Below are 24,101 nucleotides of genomic sequence, written 5' to 3' on the forward strand. Positions count from 1 at the left end.
ACAGCAGAGGGCTGTTAACCCCTTTTAACCCAAACTCACTTGGATTAGCAGTCACAATACTCAGGCCTTGGTCCCTGAGAGCCTGGAGTGCCTTCCTTCTTGAATTCTTAATGTTCAGATTGATAAATTTCTCTGCATTTGTGTGTTTGGTTGTGGAAACTGCTATAGCATCTCTTTTGAGATCTAAAGTGTTCTCAAGACTCTTCTCCTTTGACCATCACCCTCAATGTGGAGCAGACTTTCCTTCACTGTAAGTTTATCTCTTTCTACCTCTTAAGCCAATTGGGAATTCTTCATGACCTCAAAATGTGACAACTTTCCTAACATCTCTGAGAGTATATTGGGCTTCTACCAAGTCCAATGCTCTTTACTTGTCTGAATGCTCAGCAATAAGCATTATTATTTTATTGAAATTACAAATAAGACACAGGGAACTTTCTGACAGTCATTCAATTATTTATTCATTCTACATTTAGCAAGTGTTTGAGTACTTTTCATGTACTTGACATTGTGCATGGCACGGAGAAGTCATTGGAAAATGTTATAGGCTTGTTCTGCAAATGTTTTTGGTGAGAGTGAGAACATAGAATAAATGACAGGAAAGCTGGGTGGTAGACCTAGCTTTGGGAAGTCACAGAACCTCAATGAACTCGAATTTCTTTACTATTCTGTTTTATCAATGAAGAGTTGTACCACATTAAAGATTCTCATCCCTGGCTGCACATTAAACTCACCTGTATGCTTTTGAAAACTGCCAATACCTGGGCCCAAATTCTCCATAAATTAAATTCAAATTGCTCAGGAGGGGTGTAGTCCCCTAAATTCTTCAAAATTAGTTAAATCTGAAGCACTGAAAGCCAGTCTCCTAAATATCTTTAAGGCTGTTTATAGTAATTAAGGGCTTCCCAGGTGGTGGTAGTGGTAAAGAACCTGCCTGCCAATGCAGGAGACATAAGAGATGCGGGTTCTATCCCTGGGTTAGGAAGATCCCCTGGAGAAGGTTATGCCAACTCTCTCTGGTATTTTTGCTTGGAGAATCCCAAAGACAGAGGAGCCTGGCTGGCTACAGTCCATAGGGTCACAAAGAGTTGGCCACAACTAAACTGACTTAGCGTACATGAATGCATAGTAATTAAAATAAACCCACAGAAAAGACACTGTTTTCACTTTATGCTAAACTAGTAAGAATAATTCCTGGAATACAAAATTTGACTTCAATTTTCTCAGGTATTAATTAAGAAGAACGGAAACAACAGAAGAAAGAGAATTTTTCGATTTTAAACTAGAAAAAAAGTGGTAACTTCAAAAAAAATCAAGGCTTTATCTGGAGAATACATATTTGAGAAAATTAAAGCCACTTAAATTAAGAACAACACAAATAATATATGATAAAACAACAAAAGCAGCATACATAAACATTTTGTGACATTTCCCACCACCCCTGAAAAACTGAAGTGGCTTATTAAAGATGCTTGATTCTCAAGTTAGCTGTATTTCTCATGTGTTGCTGGCTCTGTAGGTCATAAGAGTTAATTTCTCCAAATTATCGGTTAACAAAACAAGCCAAGTCAAGAACAGACAGTGGAAAGAAAAAACTTTAGACATAAATTACATTGTGGTAAGTTTTCACAGTACAATTCAAAGAACCCTTGAGTACCCTTAGTCAATATTCATTATCAACAATATTATGATAGAGTGATGCATTGTTTCATCACCCAAGTTATTTAAAAGAGAATGAAATTCAGAAAAGGAATTATCTATCATGAAGGATTATGATATCTGATTTTTAAAATCTGTTTCTATTTCCATTGATTTTTGCTTTAAATTTAGCCTGGCTTCAAATATAAAGGGTTGAGATTATAATTATGTATTTATATTATATTAGTGACTGAACACGTGTACACATATTATATTATTAGTTTCCTGAAGAGGCACAACAATGTGCCCAAACAGGTGGCTGGAGCCTTGGGTTTGAATATCAGATGGCATAATCTTGATAATTTGCTTAACTTCCATGGCCTCAGTTGCTTCAACTTAAAATGACAAGAATATGCAAAAGCCCAAAGGGTCTTTGAGCTTTGCTATTTCTAGAACTATACTTTGGAAAATATATTACAATTCATTATTTCCTACAAGTGTTAAATATGTCTTAATAAGTTTGAAAGAATAGGAATCATATGTAAAATCAAACCATACATCTTGGGGTGGGTAAGGACCATAGATAGACATGCTATTTTCTCACAACACAGCACAGCAAGAGTGTTCCCAAAGAATGGCAATGAACTCCACACAGGAGCATTAAGTAACAGGAAATATCTGTGGAGTTGGTGATAACAACAACTTCATTATTCATATTGAAAGACATACTTGTTCTGGAAAGTGATTGACTTCAATTTAGACAAACAAGCCCCTCAGCTGAGGATGAAGAAGTAAATGGAGCACCAGTTTCTATGACTTGGGAAGAAAGAGCAGGAGAGAGGCTGCTTTATGAGTCAGTTCACGTTTGGCAACATCTGGTTGTGTCTCATCACATTGCAAATTTATGACCCTGGAAACAACATGTTGATGTTGATGATCCTTTACGAAGAGAAGCCTGAACTATAAGCTTATGACCAGAACAGTGGCAAGAGGCTGTGGCTGCGTTCTCTGATCTGACAAATCCCTGGCTTGGGTCAAACAGATAAAGACTTGGACTGCTGGCCCTTCCTAAACAATGTCATGGATAAATATTGAGTGAAGAGGACCAGCTGACAGAAGAGCAGAAGGTTATGAGGAAGTTAAGGCCTGGCTTCCCCCAGGAAAAGCGTAGTGAGATTTAGCAGAGGCCACACTGCACAGAAGTCAGGAAGTGAAGACCTATCACGAGTCAAATCTCCAATATTTAACTCCCACAATGGCAAATTCATCAAATTACAAGGCAAAACTATTCTCTGAAAATATTGGGGTTTGCTTTTAGATAAGTCTGAAACTCTGAGAACCAAAGGCATACCGTGTGTATGTGTTATAATAACTTTAGGCTTCTCATCACAACCATGTTACAAGATAAGATATATTTCAGCTCACAAGCACTATGTTTTTAACAGCAATAGACAAGTTCCTGTCCATGAAGAATTCACCTTTGAGAAATTCATTCTCTCAAATGAAACGGAAGACTAAAAATTTCTCTTAAAATACATTAAAAATGTACCTCAATATTTGCTTGACAATGTAAGCAATGGAAGAATGATTGTATTTCTGCATATTATATTTAAATGTCTTATTTTTAAGACTGCTGGTAAAAGAAAGCAGAATAAAGTGTTTGTTCTATACCATTCCCTGAAACTGGCACCACAGAAGTAAAAACATTTTTTTTTTTAAGAGAAAATTCTACTTCCCACAAAGATAAGAAAATCTGCCAAACAGAGTAAAAACTGTACATTTAGACATGTTGTGAAATAACACATACTACTCCAGATCTCATTCAGTGTGCCACATTTTCCTGCAATAAGTTAGAGTCTTGAAAGATTCAAGTAATGATTTCTCTGGAGTGATGAGAAATGGGTGTATATATTTTAAGGGAGGTGGATATAAGTCATAGGAGGCATTTTTAGAGCAGTTCATTTCCAGGAAAATAATATAGTTGAAGGCTACTCATGGAAGGATTTGTCCATATTTGCCAAATTCATTCACCACACATCCTCTCAGGAAACATAAGGGGCAGAATGTTAAGAGAGAACTGCACAGTAGGTAACACTGAAGTTGCTGACAAGAGTCAACTGAATAGAGATATATAAAAATCTAATAAAACAAACAAAATAAGATAAACAAAATATTTAATGTGTCACACAGTCTTCTTAACAGGGCAAACCATTCATCTCAAAATGTGAACTTGCCATGCTCAGGAGACTTTTTCACTGAAATGAAGGATATGGAAAATGTAATGGAGTATTTTAAGGCACCATACTTGAATTAAAGTGTTGCTGACTTCCCCAGTTCATTTTATCAATTGATCTTTATTAGTGGGATTAGGTGAAATTATCAAAATTCAAAAAGATACATGCACCCCAATGTTTATTGTAACACTCTTTACAGTAGTCAGGACATGAAAGTAACCCAAATTTTCATCAACAGAGGAATGGATAAAAATGCAGTACATGTATACAACAGAATATTACTCAACTATAAAAAGAATGAAATAATGCCATTTGCACCAACAAGGATGGACCTAGATATCATCATACTGAGTGACATAAGTCAGAGAAAGCCAAATATGATATCACCCCTTACATGTGAAATCTAAAAAAAAAAAAAAAAAAAAGGCACAAATGAATTTATTTACAAAACAGAAGTAGTCACAGATATAAAAAGTAAACTTATGGTTACCAAAGGGAAAAGGAGGAGGGGATAAGCTTCAAGATTGTTATTGATATATATACACTACTATACATAAAACAGATAACTAAGAAGGGTCTACTGTATAGCACAGAGAACTCTACTCAATACTCTGTAATGGCCTATATGGGAAGAGACTAAAAATGGGTGGACACATGTATATGTATAACTGATTCATTTTGCTGTACACCTGAAGTTAACACAATTCTGTAAATCAACTATATGCCAATGAAAAAAAATCAAAATAGAATTGTTTATATATATATATATATATATATATTTGATTTTGGAAATAAAAACACATTAAAATACTCAAAATTAGAATAAACATTGTTTGAAAAGAATGAATGCATGGAATATGGCTTGGAAAAATCTTATAAAAGAAAGTAGAAAAGAGTAAAAAGCCATAAGATGATATTATTACAAGAGAGAAAATAGAGATCCAATTTGCATAATTAATATTCCTCAAGAAGAGAATGGAACAAATGGAGAAGTAAAATACTCAAAAGTATAATAAAAGAATATTTTTCTGGAATAAAGAACTGAAATTATAGATCAAAGGAATATGAGTTAAATAACAACAATTAGCTGAAAAATTCAAGAGTAACACAATTTGAGAAGTTATGAACTTCAAGATTCAAGGGCCAAGAAAGAATTATATCAACATCAAAGCAGAAGAACTAAGCCACAACACACACACACACACACACACACACACACACATCTTTGATAACAGATTAAACCAAAATCCGATGTTATGTGTAATGATAACACAGTAGAAGTAACCCCACTGAGGACAGTGACCAAAAAAAAAAAAATCTATCACCAAGACTATTTAGCACTTCACAGATAACAATTGATGAAATCAGTTTTTAAACTCAGTTTTTCTGAGACACAGAATTTATAGGAAGTCTATTTGAAATTAGAATGGAAGTTATTTTATGTCTGAACTCTAACTGCCTACAGTTCACCACAACCTTCAATAAAATCTGTATAATTAGCAGCATTGATTTAGTGTTATAAAGAAAGAAACAAAAGGGTTACAGTCTCAGAATTTCAAGCATTAGAAGCATTAAAATGATCAGAGTTTTCAGGAGATGCAAGAGACAGTGAGAAGCGCAGTAGACCCTACTCAGGAACCAGTATGAAAAAAAAAAAAAAATTCTTTTCAAATATACCAGAAAAAATATGTGTGTATATGGGGAAGAAGCCATTAGAATACTACTATTATATGGTGAGAATTCTCCATTTTTTCATTTAAACTTTAAAGGAACAGGAAGCCCATTAAGGTTAAAGAATAAAGAGAAGGATTGCAAAAATAACAATGTGAAAAAAGACAAGGAGATAGAAAACTCCATTCGCAAAAAGGGAAAAGTACAGCTAAGTAAATTAAAGAATGTGAAAAGATTTGTATAAAAGAAAGTTGATACTAGTTAGGAGTATAAATACATATACAATTTAAAAGGAGTGTCTTTTTTCTTGGGTAGAACACCTACTTTTGAACAATGTTGATTTTCCCAAAGCTTATCTATAACTAGCAGTTCAGTTCAGTCGCTCAGTCATATCCTACTCTTTGCGACTCCATGAATCGCAGCACGCCAGGCCTCCCTGTCCATCACCAACTCCCAGAGTTCACCCAGACTCACGTCCATCGAGTCAGTGATGCCATCCGGTCATCTCATCCTCTGTCGTCCCCTTCTCCTCCTACCCCCAATCCCTCCCAGCATCAGAGTCTTTTCCAATAAGTCAATTCTTCACATGAGGTATGGACCCCATCAAAATATTAACAGGATTTTTAAAAAACTTGTCAAAATGTTTCTACTGTTTGTCTGGGGGAAATGCTAGAATAGCTTTTAAAAATGTGAAAAATGTTACAAATGACAAACTATTCCTACCAGACACTAAAAATTATTTTAAGGTACAATAGTTTAAAAATCATATGACTGGTGGAGAAAATGTCAGATTATTGGAATAAAAATAAATACAAATGATCCTTAACAGCATGAAGGCCAGGGTGCTAAACTGCCACAAGGCCACTTAAAAATTGGCACTTGACTTTATAGTCGGTGCACTGAATCCGCCATTCTATGTCTATGAATTCAACCAACTGTGGATCGGGTAGTACTGCTGTTGCTGTTATTCCAGCTAAATCATGTCTGACTCTTTGTTACCCCACAGACTGCAGAATACAAGGCTTTGCTTTCCTTCACTATCTCCCAGAATTTGTTCAAACTCATGTCCACTTAGTCAGCGATGCCATCCAACCATCTCATCTACTGTCACCCCTTCTTCTCCTGCCCTCAATCTTTCCCAGCATCAGGGTCTTTTCCAATGAGTCAGCTCTTCACACAAGTTGGCCAAAATATTGAAGCTTCAGATTCAGCATCAGTCCTTCCAATGAATATTCAGGGTTGATTTCCTTTAGGATTGACTGCTTTGATCTCCTTCCTGGCAAAGAGACTCTCAAGAGTGTTCTCCAGCACTTCAATTTGAAAGCATCAATTCTTTGGCACTCAGCCTCCTTTATGGTCCAACTGTCACATTTGTACATGATTCTTGGAAAAACCATAACTTTCACTATATGGACATTTGTCAGCAAAGTGATGTCTCTGCTTTTTAATATACTGTCTATGTTTGTCATAACTTATCTTCCAAGGAGTAAGCATCTTTAATTGCATGGCTGCAGTCACCATCCATGGTGATTTGGAAACCCACGAAAATAAAATTTGTCACCGTTTCCACTTTTTCTCCCTCTATTTGCCATGAAGTGATGGGACCAGATGCCATGATTTTCAGTTTTTCAAAGCTGAGTTTTAAGCCAGATTTTTCACCCTCATCAAGAGGCTCTTTAGTTCCTCTTAGCTTTCTGACATTATAGTGGCAGATCTAAGGTTGTTGGTATTTCTCCTGGCAATCTTGATTCCGGCTTGTGATTCATCCACCATTTTGCATGATGTACTGTGGTGTTGGAGAAGACTCTTGAGAGTCCCTTGGACTGTAAGGAGATCCAACCAGTCCATCCTAAAGGAGATCAGTCCTGGGTGTTCATTGGAAGGACTGATGTTGAAACTGAAACTCCAATACTTTGGCTACCTGATGCAGAGTGCTGACTCAGGTGAAAGACCCTGATGCTGGGAAAGATTGAGGGAAGGAGGTGAAGGGGACGACAGAGGATGAGATGGTTGGATGGCATCACCGACTTGATGGACATGGGTTTGGGTAGACTCCAGGAGTTGGTGATGGACAGGGAGGTCTGACATGATGCAGTTCACAGTGTCACAAAGATTCGGACACGACTGAGCAACTGAACTGAACTTAACTCTGCATAGAAGTTAGTGCTATAATACCCCTTTATTGGGGAAAAAAACAAAACAAAACATGTAATTGTACCTGGGCAATTCAAATCCATGTTATTTAAAGGTCAACTCAGTTAGTTCATATGCAGCTATATTTGTTCATATGTAAATGTAGTAAGAAAAATATGACTTTTCAAATAAAGGGAGGGGGAGGGGATGATCAATTTTTTAAAAAAGTGGATTAACTGATCAGCTGTTTGGAAGAGCCACATGAATCATAGTTTTATATGTAAAAATGATAAAGGTAATACTAAGATAGTTAAAATATTTCTATATTTGACTAAAACATTTAAAAAGAAAATTCTTAGTGGTATTTATAAAAATATGATAACAAAATTAAAACAAAAATGAGAAAAATTGTAGTATATGACAGACAAAAAAAGGGCTGATTTCCTTCATATAATAACAACACTTATAAATCAATATAAATGGAATAACAGAGTGCGGACTGCAAGGAACTTGCTCTCCCTATAAAACAATGAAAGCATCAACAAAAAGGCTTCCCTAGTGGCTCAGACAGTATAGAGCCTGTCTGCAATATGGGAGACCCAAGTTTGGTCCCTGGGCCTGGAAGATTCCCTGGAGATGGAAATGGCAACCCAGTTTAGTATTCTTGCCCAGGAAATTCCATGGATGGAAGAGCCTGGAGGGCTACAATCCCGGAGGTCACCAAGAGTTAGGCATGACTGAGCAACTAATGCTGGATGAACAAAATACTAAAGTCACGAATTTCAGATTTCTAGCTAGTAACCAAAGCCAAAGAATGAGGTAAAAATCATATATATAAGAGATACTATCAAAAATCATTAAGACAATAGAACTTATAGTGTTCTAACTTGGGACTATGTATATTTCTCCTTTTCCTAGCTCAGAGGCATGGTAGCCAAAAGCTGTCTTAACTGCAAACAACAAAGAGATCTGATGGTTCTTACATTGTGTTAAAAGCATCATCCCCAGAACACAGTGGAAGTGTGGGAAAATGCTTACTCCAAAGTATTAATTTAAACAATTCTAATGATCATCTAGGAAAAATGCTAGGATACCTCTTAGGTGACTAGGTATGTGAATTCAACTGGGGCAAACAAGAGCCTGTCTAGATCTGTAAAAACAAATAAACAAATAAAAGAAATTTTGAAAACCTCTGAAACTGAAGGTTTTCATAAGGCTGTGCACACATGCCAGACTATGTTCATATCCAGGAAAGACACAACAAAAGGGAAGGCTCTTCTTGAGACCCTGTGTAAGGAGATGGAAGCTGTGGGAGACTATCATGTTACTTGTCTAAATTGGAAAGAAATCTTTCCTAATTAACCTTAAAAGCTTCTGCACAACAAAGGAAACTATAAGCAAGGTGAAAAGACAGCCTTCAGAATGGGAGAAAATAATAGCAAATGAAGCAACAGTCAAACAACTAATCTAAAAAATATACAAGCAACTCCTACAGCTCAATTCCAGAAAAATAAATGACCCAATCAAAAAATGGGCCAAAGAACTAAATAGACATTTCTCCAAAGAAGACATACAGATGGCTAACAAGCACATGAAAAGATGCTCAACATCACTCATTATCAGAGAAATGCAAATCAAAACCACTATGAGGTACCATTTCACGCCAGTCCGAATGGCTGTGATCCAAAAGTCTACAAGCAATAAATGCTGGAGAAGGTGTGGAGAAAAGGGAACCCTCTTACACTGTTGGTGGGAATGCAAACTAGTACAGCCACTATGGAGAACAGTGTGGAGATTCCTTAAAAAACTGGAAATAGAACTGCTTTATGACCCAGCAATCCCACTGCTGGGCATACACACCGAGGAAACCAGAAATGAAAGAGACATGTGTACCCCAATGTTCATCGCAGCACTGTTTATAATGGCCAGGACATGGAAGCAACCTAGATGTCTATCAGCAGATGAATGGATAAGAAAGCTTTGGTACATATACACAATGGAGTATTACTCAGCCATTAAAAAGAATACATTTGAAGCAGTTCTAATGAGGTGGATGAAACTGGAGCCTATTATACAGAGTGAAGTAAGCCAGAAAGAAAAACACCAATACAGTATACTAACGCATATATATGGAATTTAGAAAGATGGTAACAATAACCCTGCGTACGAGACAGCAAAAGAGACACTGATGTATAGAACAGTCTTATGGACTCTGTGGGAGAGGGAGAGGGTGGGAAGATTTGGGAGAATGGCATTGAAACATGTAAAATATCATGTATGAAACAAGTCGCCAGTCCAGGTTCGATGCACGATACTGGATGCTTGGAGCTGGTGCACTGGGACGACCCAGAGGGATGGAATGGGGAGGGAGGAGGGAAGAGGGTTCAGGATGGGGAACACATGTATACCTGTGGCGGATTCATTTTGATATTTGGCAAAACTAATACAATTATGTAAAGTTTAAAAAAAAAAAAAGAGTATACCAATACCTTTACATGCTTAGAAAATTCCTGAAAATATATAAATTCAATAGTTAAAAGTAGGTACTTCTGGGAATGGGATAGACACCTTTGTTATTACAAACACATATAAGCTTATAATTTTATTTTTTTAAGCTTATAATTTTATAGCAAAGATTTTGTTAAAATGTTTGAAATATATAAAGGGTTTGATGCCACAGTGTTGAAACACAAATGATATTTCATAGCTATTGATGTCTACAAACAGGAAATTTTTTTGGTTACTAATTCCGGTGTTTGATCACCTAACTGCATTTGATAAGTATTGCAACTCCAGAATGGTGGCTCCAGTTAACAGACATCAGAGACTCCTGTCTTTCTGTTCTACTATCCGAGCAGATCCCGAACTTAAGATAATTCTAATGTTCATGATGGAGCCTGGAGCCATCACATACTTTTTCTTAAGTTTTGAGTCCTCTATTTAAAGAATGTGTAGTTAGAGTTGAGTGTTATTAATCACTACCTCGAGAAAATTACAGTAGATTTTTTTTTGAGGTTATAAAGTCAAGAGTTAAAAATTACATTTTTTACCAATGCTTTGGCATCTCTTTGGGTTTAGTGAAACAAAACAAACAGAGGAGGATTTTATAATGGTATCTAACTACTTTGGCTGTGTGGATCACAATGAACTGTGGACAATTCTGAAAGAGATGGGAATACCAGACCACCTGACCTACCTCTTGAGAAATCTATATGCAGGTCAGGAAGCAACAGTTAGAACTGGACATGGAACAACACACTGGTTCCACATAGGAAAAGAAGTACGTCAAGGCTGTATATTGTCACCCTGCTTTTTTAACTTATATGCAGAGTACATCATGAGAAACGCTGGGCTGGAAGAAGCACAAGCTGGAATCAAGATTGCCAGGAGAAATATCAATAACCTCAGATATGCAGATGACACCACCCTTATGGCAGAAAGTGAAGAGGTAAAAGCCTCATGATGAAAGTGAAATAGGAGAGTGAAAAAGTTGGCTTAAAGCTCAACATTCAGAAAACAAAGATCATGGCATCTGGTCCCATCACTTCATGGGAAATAGATGGGGAAACAGTGGAAACAGTGTCAGACGTTATTTTTCTGGGCTCCAAAATCATTGCAGATGGTGACTGCAGCCATGAAATTAAAAGACACTTACTCCTTGGAAGGAAAGTTATGACCAACCTAGATAGCATATTGAAAAGCAGAGACATTACTTTGCCAACAAAGGTCCGTCTAGTCAAGGCTATGGTTTTTCCAGTAGTCATGTATGGATATGAGAGTTGGACTATGATGAATTTGAGTGCTGAAGTATTCATGCTTTTGCCCGTGTGTTGGAGAAGACTCTTGAGTCCCTTGGACTGCAAAAAGATCCAACCAGTCCATTCTAAAGGAGATCAGTCCTGGGATTTCTTTGGAAGGAATGATGCTAAAGCTGAAACTCCAGTACTTTGGCCACCTCACGCGAAGAGTTGACTCATTGGAAATGACTGATGCTGGGAGGTATTAGGGGCAGGAGGAGAAGGGGATGACAGAGGAGGAGATGGCTGGATGGAATCACCGACTCAATGGGCGTGAGTTTGAGTGAACTCCAGGAGTTGGTGATGGACAGGGAGGCCTAGCGAGCTGCAATTCACTGGGTCGCAAAGAGTCGGACACGACTGAGCGACTGAACTGAACTGAGCTACATCAAATACATTTTATATATTCTTTTTGATAATTACAAGTTACCTTGTCTATTGATTCACTCAAAGTTCTTATTTACTAACCACATTGTTTCTCTAATTCTCCGTGCCATTACATCTAAAGTCTGGGTTTTCAATAGCAGAACACTGAGTTTTGACAGTTTGTACATCGTGTCTGATATTTCACATCTGGCAGCATTATAAAGTGACAGGTCTTTCATAATTTTTTTGAATTCACTCTGGTAATGTTAATATAAGTGATGAACTTTGTGTATGCTATGGACATAATGGGCAATTCTATATGACTGACACTGTAATTTTACTCTATACTAATGGGCACTAATTGTAACAATCAGTGATTATGTCAGTTAAAGGCAACGCTGATGGCAATTGATGTCAGCAGTGAAAGCCCTGACACCATTTTGGAACAGAACTTGGAGCAGCCATTTGTAAAGATGGGAGATCAAATTTGTAAAGATAAAAGATCAATTGATTTCCTATATTTTGTATCTTATACTTTTCTTCATTTTAAAAAATAACATACAGCATGTTGTCCTTAAATATTGATAGCTTTCTGAACTCTTCTATCTATTATAATGTTATTTCTATATACTAGGTATATTGCTCTCAAAACACTGAAATGACTCAAGGTATTTTTTAAAGAGAGTAATGCCTCTTAAAAAGATAACTCTGAATAAAATTTTCTCTTAAATTAGGGGCAAGTTATGGCTAAAAGAAGCAACAAGTGACTATAAATTCCAGTGGAACATCTGGACTGTGTGATGATGCTAGACTTACTGTCTGCTTCCCTGTAAATATTACATGGGTATTTATAAGTCCTCTGCTGTTGCTGAATGAAGACAGTCATTTTTAGTGATAGTTAAATTTGTATTCTATCTAAATGTAGGATCCTTCTCCAAAGTTATAAGTTATTTCCAGAAAAGAACATTACTTACTGATTTGGAAAAGAATGAATAGTATTCAAAGGCACAAAATGAAGTAGGGAAGCAACACAAGTCAATAATAAAAAAAAAATGCAAACTTTTATTGCATGTATCATATTAACAGACACTACTTAAATACACATAGTCTATATTAAAACAAGCAATATATTTATGCATAAACTGAGGTTAAGAGACCTTAAATATCAAGCATAAATATTCAAGGTCACACAACCAGTAGTCTCCTAGACATTCTTTAAGATTTAATTAAGTTTGATGTCATATCCTACAAGGGCCCTTCTTTGACTATCTCCCGGCTGAATATAGATCTCTATCTGCCTATTTCTACAGTGTTCTTTGCTTCCTTCTGTTTTTATGCTTATCACAATGCATGACATAAATTTTCTCTGCACTTGTTGTTGATTTCCTTGGTTGAATTCTAACCTTTTAAAACAATGACCTTATTTTATGAATTTTTTTTAGTTCCAAATCTGTTAGCATAACATTGGAACTTGTAGTAGGAACTCAAAAAAACATGGAATAAATGAATGAATGAGTAAAGAAATGAATGAGTATAGCAAAAATTAATAAGGCAAGGTCATATCTTAGGGAATAAAACCCACCGGAGGTGGTGAGGGAAGAGTCCAAGAACCACAAAATCAACCAAATGCAACCTCGTAGCATTCATTGCTGTCTTGTACGATGTGGTTTTCTAGGTGGGTGCAGTGAATTTCACTGGTTCTCCTTGGATAAGCTTAATTTTACATAATGCTAGATTCATCACACACATTATACCACAGATATAAAAACAATGAGGCATTGCAATTATCAATATAAAAGTCTTGAAAGTCCTTGCAAGAAATATAATTTAAAGATAAATGTTTATTAGTCAACATTATAGGTTATTGCAAGAGAATGAATATAGTTCCCTGTGATACATGGTAAATTCTTGTTATTAATATTTATCTATTTTATATATAGTAGTGTTTATCTTGGAGAAGGCACTGGCGACCCACCCCAGTACTCTTGCCTGGAGAATCCCAGGGATGGGGGAGCCTGGTGGGCTGCTGTCTATGGGGTCGCACAGAGTCGGACACGACTGACGTGACTTAGCAGCAGTAGCAGCAGCAGCAGTGTTCATCTATTAATCCCATTTATTGATGTTCAGTCACTAAGTCACTACATTGTCTTTGCAACCTCATGAACTGCCAGGCTTCTCCGTCCTTCAGTATCTCCCAGAGTTTGCTCAAACTCATGTCTAATGTGTTGGTGATGCTACCTAACTATCTCATCCTCTGCTACCCCCTTATCCATTTAATATTCCTCAGCATCGGGGTCTTCTCCAGTGAGTTGTCTCTGAACATGAAGTGGCCAAAGTATTGGGGCTTCAGCTTTGATATCAGTCCTTCCAATGAATATTTAGTGTTCATTTCCTTTAAGATTGAGTGGTTTGATCTCCTTTCTGTCCAAGGGGCTCTCAAGAGTCTTCTCCAGCACCACAATTCATAAGCATCAATTCTTTGGTCCACAGCCTTTTTTATGGACCAACTCTCATGCCTGGATGTGACTACCAGAAAAACTGTAGCTTTGACTATATGGACCTTTGCAAGCAAACTGATGTCTCTGCTTTTTCATAAACTGTCTAGGTTTTTGAGAGTTTTCCTTCCAAGAAGCAAGCATCTTTTAATTTCATGGCTGCAGTCACCATCCACAGTGATTTTAGAGCCAAAGAAAATCTATCACTGTTTTCACTTCTTTGCCTTCTATCTGCCATTAAGTGGTGGGACTGGATGCCATGATCTTCATTTTTTGAATGTTGAGTTTTAAGCCAACTTTTTCTCTGTCTTCTTTCACTCTCATCAAGAAGCTCTTGTTCCTCTTCTCTTTCTGCTATTAGAGTGGTATCATCTGTATATCTGAGGTTGTTGATATTTCTTCCAGCACACTGGATTCCATATTGTGATTCATCCAGTTTGGAATTTCACATAATGTACTCTGTATAAAGTTAAATAAGCAATGAGATGATATACAGCCTTATCATATTCCTTTCCAAATTTTGAAACAGTCCAGTTTTGTTCCATGGAACCAATTTTGTTCCATGTCCAGTTCTAACTGTTGCTCCTTGACCCACATACAAGTTTGTCAGAAAAAAAGTAAGGTGGTCTTGTATTCCCATCTCTTTAAGAATTTTCTTCAGTTTGTTGTGGTCCACACAATCAATGACTTTAGCATAGTCAATGAAGCAGAAGCAGATATTTTTTCTGGAATCCCCATGCTTTCTATATGATTCAATGAATGTTGGCAATTTGATCTCTGCTTCTTCTGCATTTTCTAAACCTAGTTTGTACTTTTAAAATTTCTCAGTTCATGTAACATTGAAATCTAGCTTGAAGGGTTTTGAGCATAACCTAGTAGCATGTGAAATAAGGACAATTGTATGGTAGCTTGATAATTCTTTGGAATGGTTCTTCTCTGGGTTTGGAATGAAAACTGACCTTTTCCAGTCCTGCGGCCACTGATGAGTTTTCCAAAATTGCTGACATGTTGGGTGTAGCCCTCCAACAGCATCATCTTTTAGGAGTTGAAATAGCTCAGCCAGAATTCCATCACCTCCACTAGCTTTGTAGTAATGCTTCCTAAGGTCCACTTAACTTCACACTCTAGGATGCCTGGCTGTAGGTAAGTGATCACACCATCATGGCTATCTGGGTCGTTAAGACCTTTTTTATATACTTCTGTGTATTCTTTCAACTTCTCCATCTCTTCTGCTTTTGTTAGGTTTTCAACATTTCTGTCCTTTATCAGGGCCCATCCTTGCATGAAATGTTCCCTTGATACCTCATATTTTCTTGAGGGAATCTCTAGTCTTTCCCATTCTATTGTTTCCCTATTTTTCTTTGCATTGTTCATTTTAGAAGGCCTTCTTATGTCTCCTTGATATTCTCTGGAACTCTGCATTCAGTTGAACGTATCTTTTCGTTTATCTCTGCTTTTCACTTCTATTCTTTCCTCAACTATTTGTAAAACCTCCTTAGACAACCACTTTGCCTTCTTGCATTTCTTCTCCTTTGAGTTGATTTTGGTCACTGCCTTCTCTACATTGTTATAAACCTCCATCCGTAGTTCTACTGGCACTCTGTCCCATACTCCTAATTCACCCTTCCCCTTCCCCTTTGGTAGCCATAATTTTGTTCTCTATGTCTGTGAGTCTGTTTCTGTTTCATAGAAAAAAAAAAAAAAAAGGTTGATTTGCATTATTTTCTTAGGTTCCACATGTATGTGATATACACTATTTATCTTTATCTGATATACCTCATTAAGTATGATAATCTCTAGGTCTATCCATGTTGCTGCAAATGGCAATATTTCATTGCTTTTTTATGACTGAGTAATATTCCAGTGCATATATCTATATATCTATATCACATCTTCTTAAGCCATTGATCTGTTGATGGACATTTAAGTTGCTTCCATATCTTGATTTTTGTGAATAGTGTTGCTATGAATATACAAGTGCTATAATGTTTTTTTAATTTGAGTTCTCATCTTTTCCAGATATATGCCCAGGATTATTGGATCATATGATAATTCCACACCCTCTCCAGTACTTATTGTTTGTAGATTGTTTGGAGATGGCCATTCTGATTGGTGTGAGGTGGTTCCTCATTGTAGTTTTCATTTGCAGTTTTCTAATAATTAGTGATGGTCTGTCACTTTATTATTTTCTGCTTTGTTTTTAACCCAAAGCAGATAACAAATCCACCAAGAATGATATTCCTTGATTAATTTTTAAATTTGCCAGGGTGGAGATAATAATAGAAAATAACAGGTTGGTAACTAATTGCAAAAGAATTTGTCTTAGTAAATTAATTTCATTCAATTTTGTGAATTCAATGATATGAAAAAGTAATATATTAAATGTATATACAAAAATATGTGGTGGCTTCCTGGTGGCTCAGCAGTAAAAATTCCATCTACTAATGCAGGAGATGTAAGTTAGATCCCTGAATGGAGAAGATCCTCTGGAGAAGGAAATGGCAACCCACTCCATTATTCTTGCCTGGGAAATACCATGGATGCAGGAGCCTGGTGGGCTATACAGTCCATGGGGTTACAAAGAGTCAGACATGAATGAGCGACTGAACAACAACAATAAGTACATGTAGTTTTTTCTACATATATGTGTATTTGTGTATGTGTACATTAACAGCAGTTATCTTTAAATTGAGAGGTTATGGCCATTTTAATAACGAATCTTATCTTTCCTAGGGCTTCCCTTGTAGCTCAATTGGCAAAGAAATTGCCTGCAATACAGGAGACCTGGGTTCAATCCCTGGGTCAGAAAGATCCCCTAAAGAAGGAAATGGCAACCAACTCCAGTATTCTTGCCTGGAGAATCCCATGGACAAAAGAGCCTGGCAGGCTACAGTCCATGGGGTATAGGGCATGACCTAGTGACTAAACCACTGCCACCAACTTTCCTAGTCTTTCCACATTTTTTATTGTAATCATGCATTAGTTACAGAAATAACAGTTATAGCTAACATTTTTAAACACTTATTTATGACACTAAGCTGAAATCAATACATAAATTATCTCATTTAATACTACAACCCTGTAACATTGGTATCTCCTTTGTAAGTTTAAAAATTGTGGTTTTAAAAATTCCTGAGATTAATAAATGATGGAGACAGGGTCTGACCCCAGAGTCTAACCTTTTAAATACTACATTCCATACCCACTGGAAAAGAAAATGAGAGAGAAACAGAATGGAGGAGAGAGACAGACAAATAGAACAGCATATACAGTCATTTTATAATTGTTTTGCACTAGTGAGACAAAATTGGAGAAGGAAATGGCAAGCCACACCAGGGTTCTTGCCTGGAGAATCCCAGGGACAGGGGAGCCTGGTGGGCTGCCGTCTATGGGGTCGCATAGAGTAGGACACGAATGAAGTGACTTAGCAGCAGCAGAGAGACAAATGTGGTGTAGTAAAAAGATTGCTATACTGAAGATATTGAGTTATGGATCTATCTGAATCCATCTTTTTCCCTAGAATGACTAATGTGGAGCTTAGATACCACATATACTCTAGTGTATCTTCCAGTCTTAAATTCCGATGTTTCAAAGCTCAAATATCTTGGGCACTTGAGCACTTGATTTGTTGTTGTTCAACAAAAGCTTTTGTTGTTCAATCAAAAGCACTCTAATTTGATAGTAATACACACAGAGAAGACATTATTTTCAGTATTAATCTTTTTTGGAACATCATTATATCTGTCAACAAAATTGGACAATTTGGATTCATGGCCACATGTCTCAACACCTTTATAACATGATTCTGACTTTTTAAAATTAATTTAGTTTTTAATCGAAGGATAGTTGCTTTACAAATTTTGTTGTTTTCTGTCAAATCTCAACACGAATCAGCCATAGGTATACATATATCCTCTCCCTCTTGAAACTCCCCCCCATCTCTCTCCCAATCCCACCCCTCTAGGTTGATGCAGAGCTCCTCTTTGAATTTTCTGAGCCATACAGCAAATTCCCGTTGGCTATCTATTTTACATATGGTAATGTAAGTTTCCATGTTACTCTCTCCATCCATCTCACCCTCTCCTTCCCTCTCCCTGTGTCCATAAGTCTGTTCTTTATGACTGTTTTTCCACTGCTGCCCTGCAAATAAATTCTTTGGCACCATGTTTCTAGATTCTGTATATATGTGCTAGTATATGATATTTATCTTTCTATTTCTGACTTACTTCACTCTGTATAATAGGCTCTAGGTTCATCCACCTCATTAGAACTGACTCAAATGCATTCCTTTTTATGGCTGAGTAATATCCCATTGTGTATATGTACCACAACTTCTTTATCCATTCATCTGTCGATGGACATCTAGGTTGCTTCCATGTTCTAGCTATTGTAAGTAGTGCTGCAATGAACAATGGAATGTTTCTTCAGGGTATATGCCTAGGAGTGGGATTTCTGGGTCATATGGTGGTTTTATACCTAGGTTTTCAAGGAATCTCCATACCATCTTCCACAGTGGCTGAATCAATCTACATTCCCACCAACAGTGCAAGAGAGTTCCCATTTCTCCACACCCTGTTCAGCATTTATTGTTTGTAGAATTTTTGATGATGGCCATTCTGACCAGTGTGTGGTGATATCTCATTGTAGTTTTGATTTGCATTTCTCTAATAATGAGTGATGTGGAGGATCTTTTCCTGTGTTTGTTAGCCATCTGCATGTCTTCTTTGGAGAAATGTCTGTTTAGATCTTTTCCCACTTTTTGATTGGGTTGTTTGTTTTTCGGGTATTGAGTTGTATGAGCTCCTTGTTTCTTTTGGAAATTAATCCTTTGTCAGTTGTTTCATTTACTATTATTTTCTCCCATTCTGAGGGTTGTCTTTTCACCTTGCTTATAGTTTCCTTTGCTGTGCAAAAGCTTTTAAGTTTAATCAGGTCCCATTTGTTTACTTTTGTTTTTATTTCCATTACTCTAGGAGGTGGATCATAGAGGATCGTACTTTGATTTATGTCATTGAGTGTTCTATGTTTTCCTCTAAGAGTTTTATAGCTTCTGGTCTTACATTTAGGTCTTTAATCCGTTTTGAGTTTATTTCTGTGTATGCTGTTAGGAAGTATTCTAATTTCATTCTTTTACACGTATCTGCCCAGTTTTCCCAGAACCATTTATTGAAGAGGCTGTCTTTGCCCCTTTGTATATTCTTGCCTCCTTTGTCAAAAATAAATAAGGTTCCCATAAGTATACACCTATGGGAACCTTATTTATTTCTGGGCTTATTTCTGGCTATTTATTTCTGAGTTTATTTCTTGGCTTTCTATCTTGTTGCATTAGTCTATATTTCTGTTTTTGTGCCAGTACCATACCATCTTGATGACTATAGCTTTGTAGCATAATCTGAAGTCAGGAAGGTTGATTCCTCCAGCTCCATTCTTCTTTCTCAAAACTGATTTGGCTTTTCATGGTCTTTTCTGCTTCCATATGAATTATGAATTTTTTTTGTTCTAATTCTGTGAAAAATGTCACTGGTAATTTGATAAGGATAGCATTGAATCTGTAGATTGCATTTGGTAGTATAGTAATTTTCACAATATTGATTCTTCCTACCCAGGAACATGGAATATCTCTCCATCTGTTTATGTTCTCTTTGATTTCTTTCATCAGTGTTCACCACTTTATCTTCCAGCTCACTGATTCATCCTTCTGTTTCAAATATCCTGCTACTGATTCTTTCTAGAGTATTTTTAACTTCAGTAATTGGGTTGTTTGTGTCTGTATGTTTATTCTTTAGTACATCTAGGTCCTTGTTAATTGATTATTGCATTTTCTCCATTCTATTTTCAAGGTTTTTGATCATCTTTACTACAATATTTTGAATTCTTTTTCAGGTAGTTTGCTTATCTCCTCTTCATTAATTTGGACTTCTGTGTTTCTAGGTTATTCCTTCATTTGTGCAGTATTTATCAGCATTTTCATTATTATCATTTTTAATATATTGTATTTGAGGTCTCGTTTTAAAGGCTTAAAGGTTAAATCTTTTCTCTTTTTTGGTTTCTGCCCTCTTAAGTTTGGTCCAGTGGTTTGTGTAAGCTTTGTATAGGGTGAGATTTGCACTGAGTTTTTTCTTGTTTTCCCTCTGATTGTCAGGGCTGAGTGAGGTGGTAATCCTCTCTGCTGATGACTGAGTTTATATTTTTGTCTTGTTTGTTGTTTGTATGAGGTGTCCTTCACAGTGATACTACTTGTAGTGGGGTGATGATGGGTCTTGTATTTAAGTGGTTTCCTCTCTGGGTATTCTCACTATTTGATACTCCCTCATGTTAGGAGTTCTATGATAGTCTAGGATCTTGCAGTCAGTGCTCCCTCTCCGAATTCTCAGAGCTTGATCTCTGGCCAGAAATGGAGATTCCACAGGTGGTTTATTATGGTATTAAATGAGATGAAAACAAATACACAAAAATGAGAAATCAAAGATATGCTATGCTATGCTAAGTCACTTCAGTCATGTCCGACTCTGTGCGACCCCATAGACGGCAGCCACCAGGCTCCCCCGTCCCTGACAAGAACACTGGAGTGGGTTGCCATCTCCTTCTCCAATGCATGAAAGTGAAAAGTGAAAGTGAAGTCGCTCAGTCGTGTCCAACTCTTAGCGACCCCATGGACTACAGCCTACCAGGCTCCTCCATCCATGGGATTTTCCAGGCAAAAGTACTGGAGTAAACCCCAAATGACATTTACAAAATCAGGCAAGTAATAATTAAAATAACTGAATACACACACACACACATATATATACACATATACCCATAAGCAAAATCAAAACAATCCAATTAAAATAAAGTACAATAGATTGACCTGGCAAACAAAGGAAATAAAAAATTATATCTACAAGTTAAGAACAAAACTAACTAAAGTACAAACTGGAAAACAAAACTAAAGCAAGTTGCCAACTGGGGAATAAAGCAATGAAAACAAAACTAACAAATACAGTGAGAAAAAGAAAGGAAAGAAAGAAAGACTAGAAATGCAAAGTTATGTATAGGTAGATAAAGAATATTTACATACATTGAAGAGTAACTGCAAGGGGAAAAGAACAGTAGAAAAAGCAAATAAAAGAATAAATGTAGAAAAATAATATTAGATTTAAAATTTTAAAAAATTAAAATTAAAAAACAAAACAGAACAAAGGAAAAGAAGGAGGAAAACTCCACAACTCCGTAGAACTGCAAAAGCCAAAATAGAGGCAGAGGTTTATAACAGCAATAAAAAGTGTGATTGGGAAAAAAAAAAAAAAAAAAAAAAAAAAAACCTCAAAAGCTTAATTAGATTTCGTAGTGCTAATAACACTGACAAATACAACAAGGAAGGGAAAGAAAAGAAAAAAGTCCAAAAGAAACGACAGAACAAGTCAAAACATAAGAATAGTAACTGATTTTCTTGAATCACTGCTGTTGGAGTCCTTTTCCTCACTGATAGTCTCAGTCTACCTTGCCTCCCTAGGATGCCCTCCAACGCTGTGCTTGTCTCTGGACCTGCTGTGGGGCCAGCATAGAGTCTGCCTAGTTGATCATGTGGATTTAATCTGCAGCTTGTACAGCTGGTGGGAAGGTTTTGGACCATCTTAAGAAATGGTAAGCCACTCCAGCACTTTTGCCTGGAAAATCCCATGGATGGAGGAGTGTGGTAGGCTACAGTCCATGGGGTCACAAAGAGTTGGACACAACTGAGCAACTTCACTTTCACTTTCACTTTCCTTAGCTACACTGACCTGGGTTTCAATTGTGGTTTTATTTCCATCTCTGCATGTGGGTCATCCACTGGGGTTTGCTCCTGAGGCTGCCTTTGAGGACTTGGGTCTGCCCCAGTGAGAGTCAGGTGTGGAGGTGGTGCAGCTGCTTGGGTCATGGGGGTTCTGGCAGCACCAGGTACTCAGGGGAGTTGGCGGCTGGGGCAGCCAGAAATATAGTGCCCTAGAAGAGTATGGTGAGCAGTATTGGTCAATACACTCCAGTATTCTTGCCTGGAGGACCTCACTGACAGCTAAGCCTGGCAGGCCACAAACCACAGGGTTGCAAAGAGTTGGACATGATCTAAGTGACCCTGCATGCATAGACACAAGCCTTTTGTGACCTGTGGCAACTCTGCCCCAGTGAGGGTTGAGAATGAAAGTGTTGCAGCTGCTTGGGTCACAGGGGCCCTGATGGCACCAAGTATTCAGGGACATGGACTGCCTCAGCCACAGGAGTTATGTCCCTATCTGAGTCTTTTATTGAGCCTCTGGCAGCTGGTAATTAGAAGTCTGTTTTGGCTAGTCTTTCTCTCTAGCTCTACCCATTCAGGCACTTTGAGGGCTCCCTTGCTTGGGTCCTTCTCTGTTGTTTGGTGCATCAGGTACATATAGGGGACCCCCTGGCTGGGGTCCTACTCTGTAAATCTGTCTGTCAGGCACTTAAAGGGGCACCTTGGGTGGACTCCTACTCTGTAGTTTGGCATGTCAGATGCTTGATGGGTCAGCCTCTCTGTGGGTCAGCTGCTGATTCTGGCTGTGGGGGGAGAGAGAGGCTATGGTGATGGTATGACTCAGCAGTATCGCCTTGCTTCCATGGCTGTCTGGCTTTCCTCCACCGGCATTTCCCATCCCAATATCCTCCCTCACGTCTCCTTGGTCTGTCTTTCTGCAGTCAACAGCAGCCCTTGTCCTGGGATTGCTCCACAATCACTACACTCCAGCTTCCAGCTGCTGTGCCTTCTAGGGGAATTGTGTCCCTGTCCAGGGTACTGTGGCTACAGCAACGACTGTTTGATTCTCATTCCATTTACGCTGCCACAGATCAACTGCTTCACTCTCAGCCTTAAATATTTCTCTTCTGGCCCAGACAATTGTCCTGATATGGGGATCAGATTCCTGCTTAAGTTTCCCCACCTTCCAAGTGCAGGTCCAGTCCTACTGACATTCCTGTTTTCCCCCCTAGTTCCTTCACCCTACCGAGTTTTGCATAGTCCAATATATTATTTTCTTATGGTCAGGTACTCCTGTCTGCTCTCAACTGGTGTTCTGCAAGCACTTCTGTGTTCCCAATGTATCCATGGAGAGAGATGTACTCCACGTCCACCTACTCCTCCACCATCTTGTTCTCCCCCCGTGATTCTGATTTTTAAAAACCACTTTTGAGATGAGATATACTCAGCACATTCTAGACAGAGTAAAAGGAGATGAAAATTGAGAGAGAGGGTGGGTGGGGGAAAGGTAGAGGAGGGGAGACAGTAAACCAAATAATAACTACTGTGCAATATACAAGACAGTGGTTTGGTTACTTTCCTAATGTGTTCACCATTTTCCAAATTCTACTGTAATATCAGGAAGACTCAAGTGCAAATGGATTTTCTTTGGATACCACTCCATTGTACTATCTACTTTTTTTAGATTTTTTAAAAAATTATTTTTAAATGAATTTTAACTTCAATAAATTGAAATTTATTTTTAACATTTCTTTACAATATTGTGCTGATTTCTTCCATACATCAACATGAATCAGCCATAGATATACATATGTACCCTCTCTCTTGAACCTCCCTCCTGGGATCAATGGAGAGTAACATGAAAACAAATATACTACCTACGTGAACTAGATAGCCAGTGGGGATTTGCCAAGTGATTCAGGGAACTGGTGTACTGTCTTCTTATTTAAGCAAAAAAAAAAAAAAAAAATGTTGGGTGTAATTGACAGTTTTGTCCACTTATTTCAGTGAGTTCTTTTCCAGATATAAAACT

The 24,101-nt window shown here is 37.5% G+C and overlaps 1 long non-coding RNA gene across 1 annotated transcript; it reads left to right on the top strand.

Annotated features, from left to right (window-relative positions):
- Window positions 1-4: 4 nt before the first annotated feature.
- On the top strand, window positions 5-23,814 carry LOC129655909 (uncharacterized). The gene is made up of 3 exons (XR_008716134.1): window positions 5-250; window positions 21,830-21,960; window positions 23,357-23,814. It is a non-coding gene; the product is annotated as an uncharacterized LOC129655909 (long non-coding RNA).
- The last annotated feature ends 287 nt before the right edge of the window (window positions 23,815-24,101 follow it).

This window comes from Bubalus kerabau, chromosome 6 (assembly GCF_029407905.1).
Source record: "Bubalus kerabau isolate K-KA32 ecotype Philippines breed swamp buffalo chromosome 6, PCC_UOA_SB_1v2, whole genome shotgun sequence".
NCBI classification, from domain to species: domain Eukaryota; kingdom Metazoa; phylum Chordata; class Mammalia; order Artiodactyla; family Bovidae; genus Bubalus; species Bubalus kerabau.